The following is a 26,109-nucleotide window of genomic DNA, read 5'->3' on the forward strand; positions in this document are numbered from 1 at the left end:
AAGTGATGTCTGGTCTTTTATTCTGACAATGGACAATTGAATTCAAGATGAACAGTTCCCAGGATTACATGCGCACTGAGTAGCATAGAGGGAAAGAGAAGTGTTAGAGAGGTTAATTCAGAGACATGCTTACCTCCCAAACAAAGGCTTTCAGCAGTACAGAACCTGATTAGGGACTCTTTAAGAAATACAAATAATGTCATTCACGTTCAATAGGCGGCCCAGACTATGCATGAGTGCATAGTTAGAAAATAATAATGAATGCACTTTCTTCTCTGTTTTTTTCTCTTTTTTTGAGTAATGGCCTCTGTCCAGTGATCTCTTAGGAGCAAAGCCAGCTAAATAGCTAGCAAGATGATTGATTAAGAAGATGCTTTGTTTCCATTGTCTGTGTGATCACTCCAGGCATTCAGCAATCTAATCTGTTAACTCCTGCATCTGTAAGTGCGTTATAAATCAGGAATAAAAAACATAAATGTCAAGTGAGGAAACTTCATATTCTTTAGATGAAACTAATCATGAGTATGGATTTCATTAGTGATAGGACAGCTCAAAAAAATCATTCATGGTTATTCATCCATGCTCTGGTACCCAAAGATAACACTTGCAAATGCCATGGTAATAACAGGATAACCAGGTTGAACTAATATCCAAAACAGGATGTCATTTGGGGTTTCAGTATTTACATTTGATGCCACTTAATGAGCAGGGAGTGATGAAAGAGGGCAAAAGATTTACTCGGCTTTCATATATCTCTCACTTTTATCACAGCTGCGGTACTCTTTTGCATGTTGTCATTTACCAGTAGCTACAGTTTTTGTCCAGCAGCATGGCCACTTTTGCCAAACCTGACCTTAAGCATGTTAATCTGCTTGCTAATTTGATGTTTTAATTTTATGGGATATAAGGCAACACACCGCCCATCTCTCCTGACTTTCACTATATTTCTGCGTATTTTACTTGCCACCATGCATACCTGCAACATCATGGCTTCAACTTTAAAAGGGATCAGGTTTCCAGGGGACATGTGGTGCCTGTGACTCAGCATGCCAGGAAGCACCTCCAGACACGATGTGGCCTCTTCTGAATTCCCAGCTGGGAATGAGCTTTCTCCTGAAAATCTGCATCTCCCACAGTTAAGGTGCTGCAATTTAATCTTTAGACTGAATATAAGGAAAAAACTTTTTACAACAGGGGTGGTGAGGCACTGGCACAGATCATCCAGAGAGGTTGTGGATGCTCTGTTCCTGGATACATTCAGGGTGGATGGGGCTCCAAGCATCAGATCTAGCTGTAGGCGTCTCTGTACCTTGCATAGGAGCTGAACTAAAGGAAGTTTAATGGTCCCTTCTGACTGAAATCATAATGTGATTCTATGATTCTATAATCATACCTCCCCTGCTGATGCACTGATTTTCCCTGAACCTCACTCATGATGATTGGTGTATGGTGTCCTCAGCTTCTCATGTGATAAGCAGATAATAATTAATTCACAACTATTTCTTGATTCAATGATTTGTCCAAGAACTCTTCCTTCTTCAGCTACCCACAAGTGTATTACTATTACTATGGAAGAGGAGCAGCTGAGGTCTGGTGCTGAGCCCAGAGCAGAGGAGCTGAGGGGAGGCCTGATGGCATCTGGAGCTCCTCACAGGGAGCACAGGGACAGCACTGAGCTCTGCTCTCTGTGACAGCCATAGGGCCCAGGGAACGGCATGGAGCTGTGTCAGGGGAGGGGCAGCTGGGGGTTAGGGACAGGGTCTGCACCAGAGGGCGGTGGGCATGGAACAGGATGCACAGGGCCCTGAGCAATCTGCCAGAGCTCAAGGAACATTTGGACAGTGCTCTCAGTTATTGAGTGTGCATGTTGGGTGGTCCTATGTGGAGCCAAGAGTTGGAGTCAATGACCCTTGGAGTTTCCTTCCAATTCAGGATATTCGATGATTTTCTGATTCAACGATCGTTTTTCTTTTTCCAGGTGGAGAAAGGGAGTCTTCTTGGACAAATGGAGATACAAGCTTTATACAAAAGAGTAAACTTTTACTCCAGAGAAGATAGAAGGCTGTCAGAACTCTAGCAAAAGCTTTTTGAAGGCAGTAATTTAGAAGTTGTGCATATTGGTACACGTAAAGAAGTGAAAAGAACATCCAGTCTTTATCTCACTGGTGACTAGAAAACAACCTAATCTCAGTGCAGGTGATCAAGGTTTGTTCTGCCCCTTTTTGACATAAACTGCATTATGAAACAATAACACAGGAAAAACAAAACAAACAAAAAAAAAACAACAACAATTAAAACAAAAAACAAAAAAAAACCCAACAAGTATGTGTAGAGAAAAGCTAGGTCCAGGCTTGGCATCAGGCAGCATCAACATGTTTTGAATTACAGGTGGTACTGAATAGTGTTAAGTCAGCACACTGTCGTGGAAGATGCGTGAGCCTCTGGGCACACTGAATTTCCTTGGGGAACCACAATGACAATAACAGCCAAACAAAATTTGGGGCTAAAAATGTAGAGCATCTTTCAAAAAGATCTCAGTTCTATTTTAAGGTATCTGTGTAGTGGATATCATATCCTTACTCTGACGTGACTCACTTGAAATGAACTCTAGAGCAGATCCAGTTTTCAAACAGTCTCAAGATCTGGGATGTTTTATTTCAGGGCTTCTTTTAAGGACACGAGAAAAGCTTTTGCTAAGTTTGCTTTTCTGATTTCCATCCCCCAGATTTTCCTGCTCTTCTTGGAGCTAAGAAATCACAGCTTTGACTTGTATCTTCTTATGATCAAGATCGCACATATTTAAGACCTTTTTCTGATTTACTGCTTGAAATGATGTCATGTTGCCATTCATACCTATGCTGAAACCCATCCAATAGGTTTCAAGCCCACTGAGGAAGGTCTGCAGTATCCTTGATAACTCAGGGCTTTCAAAGGCAGCAGGAACTATCACTCTGGCACTTGTACGTTCAGGGTCTTGGTCCACAATGTGCCATAAATACAGTAAAGGTCATAATGGCAATTTTATGTGTTGTGTGTTTTACATGTGGTTGTGTATCCAATGTGAGCATTATATTCACAACTTCTTGAAGATTTTCAGTTCTACTATCACACTGTCCATTTAGAATTTATCTACCATTTGGATGTCAGAGGGCATACTGATATCCTCATGCTCCAGATGTACAAAAGCTCTTACTCCTCCTTATTACAAATGTCAGTGTGACCATACCACAGCTTAGGGAACTGTGCATAAATTGAGTATGGACCCCCAGGCTGGTTCTGGATGAACACAAAGAAGTAAGAAAGGTTTTGGAGAATGGAAGAACTGTTACCAAGGATTCAGCTCCCATACTGCACATATATCAGGAAGTCACTGCAGTGTACCTCTAGTCTGGTTTTGTGGACTAAACCAGGTTTCTGAATGGAGCTTAGCAGATGGAGTGTATTAGTCTGGACTACTGTAATCTAAGAGGAATTCAGTTCAGGTTCTTCAAGACTTTCTGTCGTGAAACACATGCATGGTCAGGGAGATTTGATTAAAAAACAGGCTTCTGATCTAAATGGAGATACTGATGCTGACACAACACTAACTGAACCTGAGGCTGTTTCTTAGCACTGAGATCAATGTGTAGAGTACAGTCCATTTCCACAACATTATACTCTTGCCCTCCAAATACTGGCTGCATGCAAACTGTTTACTGGGAGCACTGTTTCCCTGTGTTTGGACCTGAATAATATCTAGGAGATATTTAGGGGAATGTTATTTTAACAAATGATAAAAGCTTGCCAAAAAAGAAAATGTAGCATTTAAACAATGAAAATGATAAAGCTCGAATACCCTGAATGTGTCTCTGGGCAGGGTTTAGTGCTAGTACAGAAGTAGCCCTGATTTCAGTGGTTCATCCAGGGTGCTCTTGAGACAGAGTCAGAACTAATGCCCTGATTCAGGTCTCATAGGAAAGTCATGAACCATACCAAAGTTGCTGAGTGGTGAATGTTACTTTCCTCATTTTTTTGGGCAACTCGCCACCAAGAACAGCATTTGGCCTTTAGTAAGACTCAGCTGAGCTAAAATTTAACTGTGATGTGCACAGTACTACATTTCATGAAAAACATCTACACTCCCTGCTGTCATTTTAGAGGGATTATAAGAAGCAGTAGCCTGATGACCTTTAACAGGGAACAAATAATTTCTGGAGCAGATTTACAAAGTTGTTAGGTGAGTAGGTGCAATTGATTAGTTGCTGATGCTTTCTTTTTAAAGAAAAAGAAAGATAAAAGAAAAAAAAAAAAAGATAAAGTCTTTTATCATGTCAAACAGCAGTCATTTCCCAGAATAACTCTGATATTAGGAAATATAAGGATGCTAATCTATGGGGAAAGTGCCATTTTTTCATAGTGAGAAAGATTGAAACACCACTCTGTGACTACCCTCAGAGTAGCAGACTTATTCAGTCCATAGAATAACTTTTCTTAGATTTCTACTAATTCCTTCCCTTCTACATATAGGAAAGCATAATATCCTACTCTGCTTTCATTTTCTGGGTTTTAACCCCTAAAAGCAGAAGCAACAAGATGCACAGTCTGAGCCCTCAGTAACACAAGATGAATTTGATCTCCTACCATCAACATGCTTAAAGGTGGGGTCTTCCACGACAAGAGACAGAAAGAACAGATTCAACTGTATGTGAATGTATTATGATTTCTTTGTAGTGTGGCATACTGAAATCATAAGGCCACCTCCTGGTCTGCACCATTATCTCAAATGCCCATGTTAAATAAAAGAGGCTTCTTTACAGAGCAAATTGTATGAATGATATATTCTTGCTATAGAATCTATTGTTGTAAGTACTGTGTTTGAGGAAAGAATTATAATTATTTCCAGATAGAAGTCAGATATCCATAAAATGAGAAATGAAAGAATGTGGCATAAAAATTGTTGTGCACAGTGTTTAATTTTCAGGTTCTGAAAATAACACAAGGGAAAATCTCCACATACTGCTTCAGATTGATAGGTAAAGTTGGAGCTGCTCCAGGAGATGATGGATGGACCCCATCATCAGCAGCACTACGCTAGGAAAGAGGAGATATGAGCCCAACTGACAGCATTACTGAAGATTTCTCCCATGATGTCAGACAGCCCACTTAATCTCTTGCTACCTTAGCTCCATGTATCTGAGATGGGGACACTGATGGATTATATTCCTTATGCTGTGAGTGGTCTATAGTTTACTTGTCCAATAGGTGTGATAGGCCAAGCATGGACCAGGAGACCTGGAGCTGAGTGCAATGGGAGAAACCAAGACATAACACAGTCAAAACAGCAAAATCTACATAAATTACTCCCCAGGGAAGTGTAGTAATCTGTTTAAAGTTAGTTTGTTTCTTGCTTTTTTCTCCCATCACTCCCTACACAGACTCCTGCAATATTTAGCAAGCTTAGCTGTCCAACTTACTCTTATCCTGGGGCAGTTAACACATTTCCTTTGTAATTAATAAGTCTTTGTAGGAAGAAGAGATTCTTGTGCTCTGTTTGCACTGGAGCTACACTGGAACCTCAACTTCTCCTCCTGCCAAGGGGGATTTCAAGACAGATGCTATCAGAACACATTGATTTCTGCTAAATAAAAACACTGAGTATCTGCAGAGATATTTTTACTCTTTAAGACACTGGGGCATTGATATTTCCATGCTCATTGTGTCTCCAGGGATATATTGTCAGAAGGGGCAGATAGAACAGGTGTGTGATGAGATCATATATTTTGCTGTTTCTTTTGGATTCCTTTATTTTCACAAAAGGCTAGGTCATGCCCTGGGTCACTCTTTCCTCTTTGTTATTAATTTCCACAGTTTCTATCACTAGAGGAGCCTGACATCTCAGTTCTCAAAATTAGAAAAAGACATAAATTTCATGTATTACCCACCCTGAGGTCTTCCAGATTACAATGACCATTGTTGCAATTCTAGCATCTAGCATCCTTGAACTAGCTGCTGGAGCTGATAAAATACTGACAAGGGAGAAAAGAAGAAAGGCGAGGGAAAGCAAGGGAAGAGCAGAGAAAGGAAGGAAAGGAAGAAGGAAAATGAAAAGGGAAAACGAAAAAGGAAAATGAAAACGAAAAGGGACAATGAAAAGGGAAAGGGAAAGGGAAGGAAGGAAAGGGAAAGGGAAAGGGAAAGGGAAAGGGAAAGGGAAAGGGAAAGGGAAAGGGAAAGGGAAAGGGAAAGGGAAAGGGAAAGGGAAAGGGAAAGGGAAAGAAGGAAAGAAAGAAAAAGAAAAAGAAAAAGAAAAAGAAAAAGAAAAAGAAAAAGAAAAAGAAAAAGAAAAAGAAAAAGAAAAAGAAAAAGAAAAAGAAAAGAAAAAGAAAAAGAAAAAGAAAAAGAAAAAGAAAAAGAAAAAGAAAAAGAAAAAGAAAAAGAAAAAGAAAAAGAAAAAGAAAAAGAAAAAGAAAAAGAAAAAGAAAAAGAAAAAGAAAAAGAAAGAAAAAGAAAGAAAAAGAAAGAAAAAGAAAGAAAAAGAAAAAGAAAGAAAAAGAAAGAAAAAGACAACCACAACTAAAAAATCATCCCAATTTATGAACAAGACTTCCCTCAGCTCTGTGCACAGGCAGGTATTTTACCCAACTGAAAGTAACATTGATGGTCCCAAGCTCAGCAAGGAATACTCCTTCCTCAAGATACCCCAGGCCATGGATCCCCATGGCTCTCTTTTCTCCTTCCAGTGGCCAATAAGAGCCATATTTACAGTCTTTTAGCGGAAAAAACATGAATATACAGGGGCTGCAGGAGGCAGTAAGATATGAAGATTCCTGGTAGTGATACCCTCCGAATGTAGAGCCATTATCAGCTCTTGCCATATTTATTATCCCTGGAGATGTTCAAAAAGCATGTAGGTGGGGTAATAAGGGACATGGTTTAGCAGACAGTGTAAGTGGTAAGTGGGCAGTTGGACTAAATGACCTTAGACGTCTTTTCCAATCTTTATGATTCTATGATTTTGTGACACACTATTAAATCTTTAGCAGAATAGGTCTATGAGCAACCTAGCCATCATGCTAGGATTGTGACAGCTTCCCATCATGTAAACTTAGCACTGCAGTGTGCATACTGTATTAATATATATTGTTAATTGCTAGGTCATTTTTTCATCTGCTTTTTTTTTCCCATCCTCAAAAAATCTTTATGATTTCCCTTCTCCTCATTTACTTGTCATCCCATGGGCTCCTGTTATTAACCAATTCCAGAACCTTACAAGTGTATTCTTATTCCCCCCTTCTATCTACTATATATAATTTATCTAATATCTGACTTCGAAACACATTGAACCCTTAGTTTTATTCGTCAGGGTTTTGCTGGAAATCATATAGTAATAAACAAAGATTTATATTTTAAAACAAAGGAATTTCTTGTTGGTACTACAAAACAGGCACCCTATGTACTCCATAAAAGGCAGAAGCTGGAAATGCCAGTATATCAGGCCATCGTTACAGCATTTTATGTGCATGCATGAGTAGTAGTTTGGGGTTTTCTTAATTTTCTAATCTACATTGCTTGGTCACCATATACTGTCTCTGAATTATGGATTTTCTTTCCAGATATCAGAACATTCTTCCAGGGGCAGTTAACGGTTACAGTAATTTAGCTTCTGACTTAGCAAAGCTTTATGGTTTGTGGGAATAAATGAATTTTTGATACAGTAGCCAAGTAGAGAAACTGTAAAGAAAAAATCAATCAAGTTGACTTAACGATTCCCTTCTTCTCTCCTCATTTTTCCAATTCTCAAAAAATATGTATTTTAAATCAAATATGTGTATGAGTCAATCCTAAAGAAAGATTTTAAATCATTTTCAGATATTTATTTCTAAAATAGTCTTTTATTTGTAATTTGAGATTTAAAGAAAAAATACCAAAATAGGGATTATGATCCTTTCATTTAGAAAACTTTTTAAAAGTCTAATTTTCTTTCTTTCTTTTTCTTTCTTCTTTTTCTTTCTTCTTTTCTTTCTTTCTTCCTTTCTTCCTTTCTTTCTTCCTTTCTTCCTTCTTCTTTCTTTCTTTCTTTCTTTCTTTCTTTCTTTCTTTCTTTCTTTCTTTCTTTCTTTCTTTCTTTCTTTCTTTCTTTCTTTCTTTCTTTCTTTCTTTCTTTCTTTCTTTCTTTCTTTCTTTTTTCTCTTTCTTTCTTTCTTTCTTTCTTTCTTTCTTTCTTTCTTTCTTTCTTTCTTTCTTTCTTTCTTTCTTTCTTTCTTTCTTTCTTTCTTTCTTTCTTTCTTTCTTTCTTTCTTTCTTTCTTTCTTTTCTTTCTTTCTTTCTTTCTTTCTTTCTTTCTTTCTTTCTTTCTTTTTCTTTCCTCCCTCCCTCCCTCCCTTCCTTCCTTCCTTCCTTCCTTCCTTCCTTCCTTCCTTCCTTCCTTCCTTCCTTCCTTCCTTCCTTCCTTCCTTCCTTCCTTCCTTCCTTCCTTCCTTCCTTCCTTCCTTCCTTCCTTCCTTCCTTCCTTCCTTCCGAGTTCCTTCCTTCCTTCCTTCCTTCCGAGTTCCTTCCGCCTTCCTTCCTTCCTTCCTTCCGAGTTCCTTCCGAGTTCCTTCCCCCTTCCCTCCCTCCCTCCCTTCCTTCCTTCCTTCCTTCCTTCCTTCCTTCCTTCCTTCCTTCCTTCCTTCCTTCCTTCCTTCCTTCCTTCCTTCCTTCCTTCCTTCCTTCCTTCCTTCCTTCCTTCCTTCCTTCCTTCCTTCCGAGTTCCTTCCTTCCTTCCTTCCGAGTTCCTTCCGAGTTCCTTCCTTCCGAGTTCCTTCCTTCCTTCCGAGTTCCTTCCTTCCTTCCTTCCTTCCTTCCTTCCTTCCTTCCTTCCTTCCTTCCTTCCTTCCTTCCTTCCTTCCTTCCTTCCTTCCTTCCTTCCTTCCTTCCTTCCTTCCTTCCTTCCTTCCTTCCTTCCTTCCTTCCTTCCTTCCTTCCTTCCTTCCTTCCTTCCTTCCTTCCTTCCTTCCTTCCTTCCGAGTTCCTTCCTTCCTTCCGAGTTCCTTCCTTCCGAGTTCCTTCCTTCCGAGTTCCTTCCTTCCTTCCTTCCTTCCTTCCGAATTCCTTCCTTCCTTCCGAATTCCTTCCGAATTCCTTCCGAATTCCTTCCTTCCTTCCGAATTCCATCCGAATTCCTTCCGAATTCCTTCCTTCCTTCCGAATTCCTTCCTTCCGAATTCCTTTTTTTTTTTTTTTTTGGAGAAGTCAGATTATTTGCTGAATTTAATCTGAAATAATCCATTCTAGTGCTTATCTTGGGGAACAAATTATTGTTGACCACAAAAATATTGTCATACCATAACAATGCCCAGAAGTGGTTAGTGAGACAGATCTGGGTTCCAAAATGCCTGGGGGTGCATCTGCATTGGTGGCTGCTGACAATCCCTACACTCGCTGCGCTGAGCTCTGCACTGCTCTGAGCCAGCAGCTGAGCAGCTGCATTAACAAAGCCACATGTATGAGCATGTGTGCCCTTTTGTACCCCCAAATATGATCTCTTGCTATATACCACAAACAGAAAGGAGAGTTAGGGATTTAAAAAGGATTTTAACATCTCTAACTGAAGTCCCCTTCATTCACTTCCATCCAGGCGCTGGAGTTCTACCAAGAGGAAAATATTGAGGCTGCACACAGAAGGGTTTGATCCAAACAAGGGATAAATTTCAGGTGTAAATCTTCAGGGCTGCCTCACCTCAAAGAGAGATCCCAGCTTTCTCCGCTGGTCTTTTCCAGAGATATTCCTTCTAAATCCCTGCACTGTGTCCCAGGACCTGTATATCTGCCACAGTCCTCTCAACCCCTTTCTTTTCTGATATTGAGTGTGCTAACTGCCCCTCTCAAGATGAGAATAAACAGTAGAAACAATAAGAACAACAAGAAACCAAGCAAAAGGCAGAAGAGGGGCACAAACAGCTATTTTCTGTCTGCTGGAGGAATACCTCCCAGTGGAAAAAATAATAACCGCAGTACAATTAACAGAGAAGTGATTCCTGGTTTGAAAGCTCACCATGCGTATGTCACAGAGCCTTAATGATGACATTCATCACCACATACCCTTTGAAGAAGGAAAGTCCAGAAAATAGAACCATTAAAAAAAGTAAAAACAGTATATTTTGAAGGCAGCTAATCCCATGGTTATTTTAGACAATGCTTCTGGACTATCTAAAAGCAGCATGGTTTCTGGCAGTGTCAGGATCGTTAGAAAGCTCTTCCCATTGTTAAACAGCAGGAGCAGAGTACTGTGACATTATCTAGCAACAGTGGTGAGCAATCACTTCTTTTACACAGCTGTGGGTGTGCATGATTAAAAAATAAATAGGGGATCCTTTTTCCAACTGCTTCTAAGATGGAAAACAAAGGAAATACTTCCAAATATAAGAAAATTTCTTCCTTTTTCACCTAGCCAATTGTGCTTTAAGTAAAGCACCAACATAGAAAGGTATATCCTTAAATAATGTACAAAATAGGAGGAGAAAAAAATACCAAAAATATTTTTAAAGGACTAAAAGTCTTGCCTTCAGTACAAGTATGAGATGACAAACAGGAGGGGATAAGTAAGCATTCATGGGGACAGACTACATGTCTTCACTGGGACTGACCAGGCTATTCCAGCAGGACTGAGTTTTCATTAGCAAATTCAATTAGCTCTAAACTGATGCCTTCTGTGAAAACATACATAATTTGATTTTTTTAATTTTTAATTTCATTTTTGTGGGAGAAAAAAAGAAAATGTGTCTAATGCCATTAGAAGTTTATTAAAGCAAAAAATACTACAGGTCTTGATTCAGCTTTCAAACTGTAATGAAGTTAATCTCATTCATGTACATGTTTTCATTATAATTGATACGACATATAGTATATTTACTCTCATGTTAGAATGCTCTAAGTACTGAAACGTTCATAATTAATTGAACTGAAATACACTAGCAATTCCATTTCATAAGAGTCCATATTTTTGGTTTGATTTTTCTTGAAATCAGAAAAGCAAGTCTAATTTTAAATGTTAATACTAAATGTGAAGCTGTCTTTGCAAATAGTTCTGTAATTTAGGCCTACAAATTCAAGGGAGCATATACTGGGATTAAAAGCTGTTTTGAGTAAGAAATTTGCATACATCAATAACACTGTTGTAAAGGCAGCTCTACAGACAACATTGGGCATCAAAACTTCTTGGTAAATCTGTCCTAGGGCAAATGCTACCCATGAGGCCATTAAATGCCTTCCTGGTTTTCCGTCTCTAATCACAAAATAAGTAGACTCAATCTTGAGGACAATCTCTGCTTGATTGTGCAGGCTGTGGAGCTAGAAGACATGCTGCAGACACCAATGCAGAACAGACTTCCATTTATACAGTACAAATAGAAAAAATATGGAATAATCTAGATTGAAAAATACCTTAGAGATCACTATGTCCAACCATCATCCTAATCTACCAAATCCCACCACTAAACCATGTCTCTTAGTGTCATGCACACACATTTCTTGAATTGCTCCAGAGAGGGAGACTCTACCACTGCACTGTGGGCAGCCTATTCTGATGCCTGACCAGTGTTCTGTTAAGCTCTTAATAAATGTAAGGACTTCAAAGTCAATTCTGAACATGAAAAGTAACTTCTCCTCCTAAGACTCCCAGGTAAAAAGCAATTCCTGTTTGTGACCATGGTTTCACCTGATGGAAAAGCTCCAGAGACAAACCCTGCCTACCTGGCTGGCTGTACTCCCCAAATCTGCCTATAATTGAGGCAAAACTCTCAGTATCTCTGGTGTTCATTTACTCGGGCATGTGAAGGTTAAATATTAGGAGAAACTTCTTCTCAAAAAGAGTGGTGAGGCTTTGGCAAAGGCTGCCCAGAGAGGTGGAGGAGTGACTGTTCCTGGAGATGTTCAAGAGCTGTGAAGATGTCACACTGAGGGAGGTGATTAGTGTGCAAGGTAGGGATGGGTTGATAGCTGGACTAAATGATGTTAGTGGTCTTTTCCAACTGTAATGATTTTATGATTCTATGGAGAGAATATATAAAAACCATCAGACTATAAAACATCTGCTTCACTTTCTGTACTAGTGTTCTTCAGAGATGGATGTTGGGGTTTGGCACCTGCTTTTCAATCACATTGGCATAGAATTGAAGGCATGAGCATGGAAATGAGATCCTGTAGGGGATGAACTTGAAACTCTGGATCTGGTAGCTGGGGAGGATTTTGAGGAATTAGATGGTTGATTCTCACTGAAAACAGTAGGAATTCAGCACAGAAACACCTTTTAAAATGTCAAACTTCTTTTATCATCAAAATAAAATGTTCGAGTCTTGCAGAATATCCTCAGACTTAAGTAACTTGTTCAGTTACTGGAATTGTTTCAGACCTCTGAGTGAATTTTGATACTATATTCACATATATATCTTGTTGTAGATAGCTGGAATGTAATTAACCATCTGGAAATTCAACCAGGGCACTAGCTACTAGTTGCTTCTTTTCTTTAATGACATAGAATTGTTGACAGTCATGAACAACTATACATCTTCAGTGACAGCTTACCCATTATCATACTCAAATTCAGGTGAGGAACACTGATAAGTGTCTCTAGTCCCCCATCCAATATGTGGTGGTAGCATTAACAAGTGTGCCAAAGACTTGCACTGCAAGATTCCATCCAAGCCTCACTGTGGCCTTTAACAGCCATCTGAGATAATGGATGGGACTACAGCACCTAAAATATTGTTACATGCCTTTGTTCAGGCAACAGAACCCCATCTACATTTCTGTGTTAACACCAGTGTTCTGTCCACCTGACTTAACCTGGCACTGCACTGAGGAGTTTGTGGGTGTCTAGAGATCTATACAGCAGTCTAGCCACCAAGAATAGAACTCAGGTGTTTAAACACAGTGATCTGATTTCAGTCAAGATACTGTGGGATATCTGAAAACGTTTCTGGGAAAGACAGGTGTGATACAGAATCTATGGGAATCCTAAAGCTTCCCAGAACATCAGCTAGATGCCACTCAGAATACCTCAAGGCACCCTAGAAACTCCAGTCAATACCTTTCTTTTGTGATCCATATCTCCCCTTCAGAACTTACTTTGGAGTCAGCTGAACTGATCTTGAGGCTCTATTTATTCCAATGAGCATTTCTACATCAAACAAACCAGGATCTTAGTTACTAACACACCTACATAAAGATAGCTAAATGCAGGGGTCTGAATTTGGAGATAGAACCACCAGTACATTGTAGGTATTTTTCAAGAGCAATGATTGCCTAAAAGAAAGCATCTAGCAACATTCGGTGTGTGGCAGGATATCCAATCTGTTGTCCAGCTTCCATTAAGGAAGGGCATGCCATTTGTTTAAGGTATGCTGCCATGTCTGTAAGTTCCATGTGTATTTCTTGGTAATCCTTAGACATACAAAACAAGGCTAGCAATATGAGTAAGGAAAACTCATCCTTAAACTGCATGAGGTGCCCCCCATCTCATAAATTTATAGGAAAGAATAACTCTACTGGGAGAGTACTAGAATCATAGAACCATAGAATCACCAAGATTGGAAAAGACCTATAAGATCATCCAGTCCAACTGTCCACCTATCACCAATAGTTCTCACTAAACCCTGTCCCTCAACACAACGTCTAAATGTTCTTTAAATACCTCCAGGGTTAGTGACTCCACCACTGGAATGGGGCAGCCCATTCCAGTGCCTGACCACTCTTCAGCAAAGAAATATTCCCGAGCATCCAGTCTAAATTTCTCCTGGCACAACTTGAAGCCATTCCCTCTCATTCTATCACTAATTACAAGAGAGAAGAGGCTGACCCCCAGCTCACTACAACCTCCCTTAAGGTATTTATAGGTAGCAATAAGGTCTCCCCTCAGCCTCCTCTTCTCCAGACTATTGGTTCAGTACAGCTCGTATTGAATTCAACAGCATAACATGCTCTTCTGATGTTCTTGTTTTTTTAATATCCTTTTCTGCTTGTGTATTCAATTTCTTTGATACAAAATAAATGTAGATAAATCAAGAACAACAACATCCATTTAAAATACAAAATAGTCTTTCTCCATTGGGTTTTGCTACAATTTTAATTTAAAAATACTTTCATATATAGTAAATGTCACTTCCTGTAAGGTCCAGTTTGATTTTAATTTAAGTGACATTTAATCATTGTATCATTGAATCAAATTCATCAGTGCTATCTGGAAAGCACTATCTGTCCTTTCCAATATAAAGCTACCTCCTTTAATATTCCCCTATGTTATTTCATCTATTTTTAATTTAACCCACTACAGACAGCTGTCTGTTGTTTCCTCATGTACTGCAATTTGCTTACACCAAGGAAAGTGAAGAAAAGATTAGACCCACAGTAGTGGAGACAGACAAATGTTTTCATTTTGTTTTGGAAATCTTTTTTTTTTTTTTTTTAAACAATAATGAAATAATTCCCAGCAAGACTGTCAAAGAGAAAGAATTAGATAAATGGCCTGAGTTCAGTAAAAACAGCTTTGAAATGTAGTGGGGTTGTGTTATTACACAGTGCTCCTGCTCATAGCCAGCATATTTTCTCTTTATTGTGAGGCAGAGTTCAGGCTGCTTATCTTCCCTATTGAACCAGACACTGCTCCTCTTCCATTTAACTCTTCTTTATATGACAACATTTTGCCTGCTAGTAGGTTTATTATTAAGATATCTTCTCCATGACTTGAAGGATTTGTTTATGTGAGGTTTGTAGAGAGTGTTCCCATTTTTATCTTCTTTGCTTGCAGTGATAGAGATAAAATCTAGGCAAAATTACCCCTGCATTGCATAGAGCTCAACTCTTCTTCTGACTCCATAGATCCAGCTGGCTTACCTATGCATTTTAGATGTTCTGATCATACCTATCTGAATACTATCTGCAATTTGATGGATATGCAGGGCAGCCACATCTCGGAGAGGCAATTCTCAGCCACTATGAGGGAATTTACACTAACAGTGAGGGAATTTATGTTCAGAATAGTAAAAATGACATAAGACTAGAAAAGAGTGTTCAAAAGAGAGCTACAAAGATGGAGAAGAGCCCAGAGGCTAAGGTGTATGTGAAGGGACTGAGGTCCGTGGTGTGCTGAGCTCAGAGCAGAGCAGGATGAGGGGAGGCCTAATGGGGGAGGGGCAGCACTGAGCTCTGCTCTCTGTGACTGTCAGGGCCCGAGGGAATGGCATGGAGCTGCCTAGGCTTTGTTAGACTGAAGCCTAAGTAAATACTGGGACCAGAACTGAGAATAAACATTCTCTGACGAAGTAGCCAGTATAATTTCTTATGTTTTTACATTTTTGTATATTTTATCCAACAAAAAATGTATTTCTTACACTCCTTCTCCACTGTCTCTCATGTTTTTTAACACATTTTACCAAAGCAAGCTTTTCCTCTTCTCAGAGCACCTTTTCAGAAACTTCAGTTCTTTTCTTTTATATACAAATCATAGTTATACCAAAGCTTTAAGTGCCTAGTCAAGATGTACTGACTTCAAGCGTAACCATGCATAAATGTATAGTTTTGTGTTACAGCTGGAAACATTTCTTATTGTAAAGAATACAAAAAGATTAAACATGATCAATTGTAGTCTGGGTTATTGAAAGAGTGAATGAATATCCATTCTTTGAAACACACAAGTAAAGCTAAGGAAATATCTTGTTCATTTATCAAAAATTATCAGTTTGGGATGTCTCCATTTACAAATTTTGTCACTGAGTCTGTCTTCTTAAAAATGAATTCATTCTCTGTAAAAAAGTAAAATTAAAACATCGCCAATAGGACATCCCAAAATTGTCATTACTGATACAGTAATGCTGGGATAAATGATGTAATAGTGCAGTGTACTTTAGTTTCCCAAGCTGAACTTACCCTGACCCATGTGGCTCAAATCAGTCGTATTTTGCACCATCCACCCTGCCTGGTCCTTCCACCACCTGTCACCCTTTACCTGTTCCTCTTGTTCCAGAAAGCTATGCGTGTTCAGGTCTGTTTCTCAGCTATGTTGCTGCATCCTCTAGGAAAACCTTTACACACTCTGACCCTCTTCCTAACTCTGAGTCCTCTTTAAACTGTCACCTTAAAACTTTTCTGTTCACTTCAGCTTCTGATCACTGTTAAACACCATTCCTGTTCTTTGTATTTCCCCAACATCCTTAGCTAGTCTGTAAGAATACTTTTCTGACACCTTTTCTGCTTTTGAATTCCAACTTTTTCTTCCTTCATCTGTGTCTCTGTCCTTGTACATTATTTTCCTTATCTAGAAACACAAGTGCTATTGTACTCACTCATTTCTCATCTCTGTCCTACCAATTTCTGTAAAGCACTTTCACATATCACGTACCAGGGATGTGATGTAAAAAGAAATTGTGTTTCATGTGGAAGGTATTTTCTAAGTACTACGCCAGTTTCTTCCTGCATTTGATGTTATTTTCTAGCCTTGGGAGAATCTATATAAACAAGAAAAAGCAAATCAGATGGAAAATAAATGAATAGAATTTTTGACAAGAAAAGATGGGGCACGGTAAAGAGGAAGGCAGAGAAAGTTTTAAGTCACCTCAGTAATTGTCATTTTTGGAAAAGCTCTGCATGGGGTAAGGACTTCTGTGAAGCTTTGACCCAAGTCCTGCTCCTGTTGCTACAGTTCTCAATAGCAGTATTGGTCATAACTGGATGTCGTTGTGTAAGAAAAGAGGCACAAAGCAGAAGAATAAGAAGGCAGAGAATTATTCCTTTGCTAATCCTTTGCATTCAAAATTATTATTGCAGTAACAATCCATCTAAAAGATAAATAACTATAGTAAATCTTCCAAGAGCCACAGGTTGTCTTCCCAAAAATGTGGCATCAAACTCTGCATTAAGTTCCCACACACTGCTGCGCAGATCTGCCTGCAGATACGACTAGGTGCCCTGACAATGGTGCACATATACCATGAGTATTATTGACACATACATTTCTGTCTACATAGCTTTTAGTTTCTGTCAAAATATAACAGAAAGTCCTGAAATATTGTAATGGCAGTGTATTCTTTAGAAGTTTATACTCCTCTGAGATCCTAGTGACTATTGACTAAACATTAATTCATTGATACAAATTGACTTAAATCTGCAATGGGCATAGAAATGTATTAGTGTAAGTATGACTCATTTCTAGGCTTCACGTGAAAAATTATTGAACTGGAGAAACAGAAAGCTTGACAGCATTGAGACCTTAATTTACACACATTCTCTGTGGCTTGGACTCTGTGCTTCTCCTCAAAAATCACACCTCAAAAGTTTGAAAAGGTTTTTACATGAATTTACACTTTCCTGAAACAAATGAGCAACTCCAGGAGCTTTATAATCATTGGTGGTCCTTGTCACGTTATGGAACAGGAAATTGAAGTAACCTACGCCTTCAAGAGTTGAAGTGAAGAATTACACAGGGAACATGCATTATTCATAGAACATAAAATACACATTACCAGTACAGGGGAAAGCTATTTTCCTTGGCACACTGAAATAAGGCAGCCTGAAAAACACAGTGGTGTGTCAATTGGGTAGAGCCTCAAGTTAAACGCTCTGATCACGGAGGAAAGCATCCCTGTCATATCCATGTCACACCAGACTGCTGCTGGTATGAACAGGATTTGTATTCAGTAAAGACTTCAGCTTCATGAACCATAGTTCAATTTGCTTAATTTGATATTTATGTTCTGTAGTTACAGAAGTGAAAGAGATTATAATGGCCTTCCATAAACCTTTAGTCAGTATACATTTGCACTGCAAAACTCCAATGCAACGAAGTTAAAAATTCTTTCAAAAAGAAAGCCAAAACCAAATACTAAGTGAGGGCAAAGCTTTCAAGCAACATCCAGTTACAGTTCTGCTCTTTTTAAATTAAACTTATTAGTTCAGCATTTAGAACTAGATGGAAGTTTAAATTATGATGTCATTACACACTTACATACAGGACATACACTTCTGACTATCTGAAGATCCTAATGCTGTATGTCTAGGATACTGAAAAGCAATTCTATGAGAGTCATGGAGTCATAGGTTCATAGAATGACTTGAGTTGGAAGGAACTTCAAGGATCATCTAGTTCCAGTTCCTTGCTTCAGGCAGGGTTTCCAACCACCAAATCAGCTGCTAGATCAGTTTGCCTGGGGCCCCATCCAATATGGCCTCAGAGCTACTGAAGTAAGTTGGGATTCTTTAACAGACTAATGCTGTTAAAAATACGGCATCTACTTGAACTAGCCAAGGGGTAAAAAGAGTCATTGACAGTTCCTTCTCTCATATTTTATGTTCTGCCTCAGGATGGGATGAACATGCCTCTGCGGAAGCTTGGCTGGATTTAGATGTCCAGCTCACATTAAGTCCAAAATTTGTACAAAGATTAGATAGGTTGAATTCCTCCCAAAGGTATGACACTGTGGAACTAAAGGTTAGGTAGTGTCCAGCTCAGTTTCACTGCTGTTTTGCTTCGCAATGTAAGCAAGTCAATTCACATATTCAAGTTTCTTTTCTTTCTTCCCTCCTTCATTCATCCAATTTTAATCAGCTAATATAATAGTGTCCCTTGATCCTGCCTGTGTTTTCTGGACACCATTATAGTAACAGCAATGTCTGGTTAAGACTAGACATAAAGTATACTGTGTGGTCTTAGCTGTTGAAATATGCTTCTTTTTACTTACGGTACTGATTAGCAACATACGCACTTCCTGCACCAATTTATGTTTGTTTCTTTTTTTTTCTCATGGTGTAGATTTATGATCATTCAGTACCAAAGTGTGCCTGTGCAACTTATGAGAGAAGCCAGAAGGAGGTGCACATGGCTCCATCAGGCAGAAACTGAATGTTAAAACTCAGATATTTTGTCAGAGGTCACAAGTATTAAAAAGAGTGAAGGAAAGAGTAAGAGAGAAAGAAGATCAGAAAGATTTGGCAGTAGAATTTGCACAACCTTATAGTTGTATTTCAGCTTGACTTTCATTCTGCTTCCTGCTCTTGAGCAACAACAGCTAATGGAAGTCCTGTGTCTCCGTTAGTAGAATTATATGAATAATGCAACATGATATTCATTTGCTTTTTTTCATCCCACCATTCTTCCACTAAGCCACCTGCCAGCTTTAGCTGTCATTTCCAAGGACCTAAAGATCAGATGGGATTATATACTCAGGCTTTTCTGATGAATAAGTCTGTGAATCAATAAGGGGTTAGCCATTTAGCATAATATACCTATGAAATACTAAGTTCCCAAATTTATAACAGCTCAATTTTTAGTTCCTGTTTCTTCCTCATCTTGATCTAGATGTGCCTGCTAAAGCTGAATAAACTGGCATAGATAGGGAATATATAGGTTTCTCATATTACACTAGAATATTTTTTACTTGCTTTCACAGAATACTTATATTTTTCAGGAACAGGAAGCTTTTCAATTGTTTTGCAAGCATGCCAGAAGACTTTTTAAATGAAGAGAAAAATTCATTAACATGAAAGTAGGAGCTACATTATTTTCCAGTCTGTGTAATTTCTTTGGATCTTTTCAACACTATTTTTTTTTTATCTCTCAAACTTCATAATATAAGATTAAAGGAAATCAGAAGGCTACAACTTTAAAACAGGAAGCACTTCACCACTCAGCAGGTATTCGTTAAGTGGGAATCCCTTAGCAGACTTATCTTGCTCTCAACCTCATCTAAAGAATGCTCTGCTCTCTCATCTAAAGAACTGAGAAGTTGGAAGGTAATAAGGGTAAAATAGATCCACTGAAAGGATTTGAAGCAAGTATATTGAGCTAGATAACCTGGATACATGCTTTGATGATCAACATCCTGGTTTTTCCTTCCTGCAGCCAAGTTGACTGCCGTGGAGATGGCACTGGCATTATCTCCTGGAGAGTGAGCACTGATCCTTGATACCACGGTCCTCATCAAAACCCAACATTTATATCATTTCTCTCAGAGTTTACATGATGCCTTGAAGGCAAGAGAGCTGAAAGAAAGGCAGGTGCATTTGACAAGACCAAGATGTGGTCAGTTCTGCGGTGATTTTCTCTCTTTCCATCCCTTTCTTCCTGTTCTTGCCTTTTTGCTGGTTAACATCTTTGTTCTCTGGGGCTCAGTGATTTAATGTCCTGTAGCTAAAGGCAATTCAGCCCTTAGATTTCAAAAGTTAGACAGCGATTCTACAACTGTACTTATGAAATGGGCAGAAAAAAAAGCAAAGGTTACTACCTAGAGATCTTGTTAGAAATATTGTTCCTAATTGGAGGCCGGCATTAATGAACTAACTGGGACCAAAAATAAAGGCAGCATTTGGAAGAGCCAGTTCAGTAATGAACTGTCAGGGCCTACTCTCTTCTCACCTAATTGAAATGTTGCTGCTTCTGCAGGCTTTTTTATTGAGTTGCCTTTCCTTTCAAAATAGTTCCCACAGACAGACCAACATGTGGATTCTGTATTAACTTCTGGGTTTGCTGCACTTCACTTTTATAGGGTTGTTTAATTGTTGGTTTGCAGTTCAGGGTTTTTGGTTTTTTTTAGTATATTCCTAAATAAAAGAAAGATCATTTTCACCTTATTAATAACAGTGAAAACTCACCCTTTTTCAAGTCATTTTCTGTTCCTCATGGCTTGGCTCACACATCCTACTCTCATACAAGTAGACTACACATAATGTGGTAGATTTTCCCTTCTAGAGTGGTGATGACAGAAGCTGATGACAATAAGAAATGGATTAGCTTGTTTTACTTCCAATTTTCAAGTATTTATAATGCTTTTTCTCTTTATATGCTTTGAAGATTCTCAGTGGCAATTTAAGGATTGATGTTCTGTGCCTATAAAAATAACATTTCATTACCAAGAGGGGGAACTGAATGAATAGATTTACCCAAACTCCCTGTATTAAATGATGTGACTTACAAGCATCTGCACTTCATCAGGGAAAATTATAATCAGATCCCACATTAGAAGTTAAAAAAAAAAAGACAAAAAACAAATTTGGTGTGTGTCTGCTGCAGACTTGACCTCAGCATGGTTCTGGTTCAGAAAAAAAATCCGCATTGGATTTGAACTTGTTCTGGCTTTTTCCATTCTCTGTCATTCTGCAAAGTGTTTGGTCTAAAAGAACATGAATCATGACTTCCTCTCTTAAGTTAATTGAATTACCTTAGACCAGGTAACAGAATTGTCTCTCTGTAGGGCAGCAAACCCATTCTGATTCATGTCTAACCCTTTGCAGTAACTGTCCTAAGTGCTTCAGTGAGAAATCCTCTACAAAGAGCCTCCCTGGCTTTTGTAACAAGTACACTATAAATCTGTGAGGGCTATCAGTCCCAGGGAAGCCTAAACAAGTTTTGCATTAGGTTTCAGTAGGACTGAGTTTTCTCAGAATCACAAAATTACAGAATCTATGAAGTTAGCAGGGATCACTGGGTCCATCTTCTCCAGCCTCTTCTCCAGCAGGGTCACCAAGAGCAGGATGCCCAGGGCCATGTCCAGGGAGCTTTGGAATATCCTCAAGGAGGAAACCCCAGAGCCTCTCTGGGCAGCCTCTGCTAGAGCTCTGTCACTTGCACAGCACAGAAGTGTTTTCTGGTGTTCAGAAGGAACCTCCCGTGTTCCAGTTGGTGTCCAGAGCCTCTTGTTCTGGCAGTGGGCACCACTGACAAGAGCCTGACTTTTTTCCCATTGCATCCTTCCTTCAGGTATTCATGGATACTGATGAGATACCCCTGAGCCTCCTCTTCTCCAGTCTGAGCAGTCCCAGTTCTCTCAGACTCTTCTCACAGGAGAGGTACTCCAGTCCCTTCATCTTGGTGGCTCTTAGTTGGACTCTCTTCAGTATGTCCAGGTCTCCCCTGTGCTGGTGAGCCCAGAACTGGCTGCAGTACTCCAGATATAACCTCATCAGCGCTGAGTAGCTGGGAAGGGTCACCCTTCTTTACCTGCTGGCAGTGCTTTGCTTAATGCAGCCCATTATCATTAGCCTTCTGTGTTTCAAGAGCACTTCACTGGCTCATATTAAATTTGGTGGTCACCAGGACCTTAATTAAGATTCCTTACATGCTGGTTCCACCATTTATGTTTCCTATATGTAGGCTGCCAGGAGCTGGCCTGCATTGTTCAAGCTTTCTCTGTCATTAGTCTAGAAGACTGCTGGACATGCCACCACAGTGATGCTGCCTTCCTGTGCAAAATCTGAAACAAAGGGAAGAAGAGCTGGCCTTGGCCTGTGTCTCATCCAAGGGCTAGGTCCAGAGAGGTAAAATTTCCACAAATTTATATTTCTGAAATTGAAGGACATTTTAAAAATGAGGATGTCATATTTTCATTTGAGTGCAGCATAAAATGGACTAATCAGGGGAGAGGGTTGCAGAATTTGACCAAAATGATCTAATAAAATGCTAAGACAAAAGTCTGCCACGTATTAAGAAAATAATAAGTATATAAGCAGTTCAGTCTCCTTCCTGGAACTGCCTAAATCAATTTGAATTAATCCAAACAGGAACCTGACCTTTACTAATTACCCCATATCCGATCCTCTTTCTTAAGACTTTGTGTCAGTTATATTGAACGATAAGATTTTCGGTGTATTTTGTACTTACTTATCACTGCTTAACTACAAGTCTAAGAATTACAAACACTGCAGGTTTAACAATGTTTACTGGCATTTCTGCTTGTATCATAATTATTTTTTATGTTTCATTAAGTTTTTATGTGATTTTAGATATTCTCACAAATCATTTAAATCATATATGTTAATTTGTTTTATTTGCATTTCTGTATGATCTCTTTGCAGCTAGCTACCAATTACTATATAGAATCAGATATTAATTCCATAATATACTATGATATTTATTGCTTATCATTTAGAATAAATAATAGATTATGCATACTTGAATGAATGATTTGTCCTTCTATAATGTCATCCCTGGGCACATCCCAAATGCTCTAAATATGCCATTGTAAGTAATTATTAGTTGTTCCCATGTGAATGCATACACAAAGAGGGTCAGGGAGATAAAGTGATTTGTTCATAGATACTAATTTTAAGAACTAAATTCAAAGCAGTATCATATCTGTCCATTGCCTCCAACAGGATTTGAATCAGACCCCAGAAGTCAGTAGGAAGCAGAAAACAGTCTCATGTATCCTGTATTTCCATTGGAGTCAAGACTTCTAATTAGCAATCCTGCAAATTATTCATCAAAGCAAGAAGAATTTAATTTTATTTGTTCTAGCAAGAAGTAGGCTATTAACTCACAAAGGTCAGTTTTATAGCCCAAAGGATCATTAGCTCTCAAGGCTGTGAAAAGGGATCATGCTTGCAAATTCTGCCTGATCAGTTTTGCTGCTGGGACTTTGCGTCATTTGTTGTCCATTAGGTCATAAATTCTTTATTTTACTGGCTACTGTCAATGAGCACTTTCTTCTAAACAAAAACTGTCTCTTAGAGATTGAAAAATTGTTTTGCCTTCTGTTGTCTGCTTCTTCTAGGTGATTTCATACCTGCAGTAGAAGATGTACTGCCTATATATAGATATATAGCAATGTGCAGATGTAGGATAGAACATAATGAGTTTTTCATTACTTACTAATGATTATTGTACCTGAAAAATAATGAATTTGAAACCAAAGACTCATCACTGAGGTCATGTGTAAAACTAGTGGCAATTAGTGTCTTTTAGTTCTTCTGTATAAACCGCATCACACTGAACCCACAAAAGAGTGAACATTCAGTAGCAAAAGGGCACCAAAGGCAATTTCGCCTTGTTGAGAGGGAAAAGATATCAGGGGATGTAACTTATCCCTTAGAATTCCCGAGCAGAAAGGAGGATTCCACTTTTTAAGTATAATTATCACACAGGAAACAGAAAAGGATGTTTTTGTATTTCATAAAAAAGAAAACAAAAACAACAGGCCACCTACCACAGCAGAGCCCATTCCAGGCTCAGCAGACCTGGGACAGCTGAGCATCTTCCTTCAGGAATCACAAAAAGCCTTTGATAACACCGCTTCTTTCTGTAGTTCCCTGCAAAGAAGGGCATGCTCACATCACAGATACAGTCAAGGCTTTTGACAGTGCTAGCATTTACTCTGTTTGGGATGTGCAGGTCTTGCTTTGTTCTTTTTTTAGTGCTGAAGCAGTATCAAATTCATATATATATCTCTCTTCAGCATGCACACTCAAGGATTATGATAGAAGAAATTTTTGAGAGGTTTAGCTCAAGCTGTCATCTCCGGTTTATTTTTCCAAAAGTAAATATGAAGCTGCATTTCAATCCAATCACCGTAAACATTATTCCACAAACAATACGATCCCTACTCTCTTTACAGTGTCTAACTCCTGAATAGCAATCCTAAATCCGTTAGTAAGACTCTGTTGCCTCCTGTAAATAGGCTTTCAGCAAAATCCTAGGAATGTAATAAGCACTCAGCAACTCAATTACTTTATTGCCTACTACTTCACATGCCGTTGAAAATTATTTTAAGACAGAGGATAGCACTGTAGATAGAGTGCAGGAATATGAGAACCTCCAAGGCAACGTGGGCTGCAGTAAGGCTACTCCAGATTTGTTGCATCACCATGGAGGAGTTCACCACTTTTTTCTATTTGTCACCCATTATTAGATTGCCAGCCTGTGTTCGTTATTTAGGCAAAAAATGGCTTCTGTCACATCAATGTGTGGGCAGAGTTTAGCACAGGGGGCTTTTGGCTGGCATGAATTAGAATTGTCTTATAGCTGTCTCTCTGTCCTGTTTGGATACAGAGTTTGCAAATAATTGTCTTGAACTTGAAAATTAAGTTAATGAACTTAATTTTGGAAGCATAACATTTTAATAACTCTCCTAACTACTTACTGACACTGCTCAGCCTGATTTACATAACAGAGCTACTGAAATAAGAATGTATACATGTATTTTGAGTCCAGAGAGTGGTGGTCAATAGCTCAGGGTTTGGGTGAAGATCAGTGACGAGTGGTGTCTCCAGGTGTCAGTGCTGGGACCAACACCCCTTAATACTGTCATCAATGACACTGACAGTGGGGTTGAATGCACCCCCAGGAAGTTTGAAGACAAGCTGTGGAGTGCAATCAACACCAGAGGGATGAATCTAGAGGAACCTAGGCAGGTTAGAACAATGGGGCAAGGTGAACCTCATGAGGTTCCACAAATCCATATTAAAACTCCTGTACCCTGTTCAAGGCAACATCCACTACCAATATGAGCTGGGTGATTAAAGAAATGAGCACAGCCCTACAGTAAAAGACCTGGTGGTACTGAGGAAAGGGAAGCTGGCCATGAGCCAGCACTGTGCCCTTGCAGCCCAGAAAGCCAACAGTATCCTGAGCTGCATCCAAAGAAGCGTGGCCAGCAGGGCAAGGGAGGTGATCCTTCCCCTCTGCTCTGCACTTGTGCGGCCTCACCTGGAGCACTGTGTCCAGATGTGGAGTGTTGTACGGGAGGGACACGGAGCTGTTGGTATATGTCCAGAGGAGGGCTACAAAAATGCTTCAAGAGATGGAACATCTCTCCTATGAAGATAGACTGAAAGAGCTGGAGGCTGTTTAGCCTGAAGAAGAGAGGTCTCCAAGGAGACCTGACAGTGGCTTTTCACTATCTAAAGCAGAGCTGCAGGACAGGCTCTTTATCAGTATCTGTGGTGATAGAACAATGGGACACGGTTTCAAGGTTAAAGAGGGTAGATTTAGACTGTATATAAGGTAAAAGTCTTTTACAGTGAAGGTGTTTAGACACTGAAACAGTTTGCCCAGAGATGTGGTGGATGTTGTGCCCCTGGAGACTTTCAAGGCAAAGCTGGATCAAGCCCTGGGCAACCTGATCTAGCTGTTCACATCCCTGTTCACTGCAGAGAAGTTAGACAAGATGACATTTAAAAGTTCCTTCCAACTATAAGGATGCTATGATTTTAATGCAGAGCATTTAAAAGAGGAGAATAAGTGTACTTTCACCTGTAGTTAAATAATGCTGCTGGAGTTTGCACTGAAATAGCAGATTCACATATCCATCCCATTCTATTCCGTGTGCCAGAAAGAAGAAAGGAAAAGGGAGAGAATATACCAATAGATGTTCCAGAGCAAACATTTCAGCA

Source organism: Cyrtonyx montezumae, unplaced genomic scaffold (assembly GCF_038088225.1).
Source record: "Cyrtonyx montezumae isolate F1298 unplaced genomic scaffold, pur_monq_1.0 scaffold_12, whole genome shotgun sequence".
NCBI lineage: Eukaryota > Metazoa > Chordata > Aves > Galliformes > Odontophoridae > Cyrtonyx > Cyrtonyx montezumae.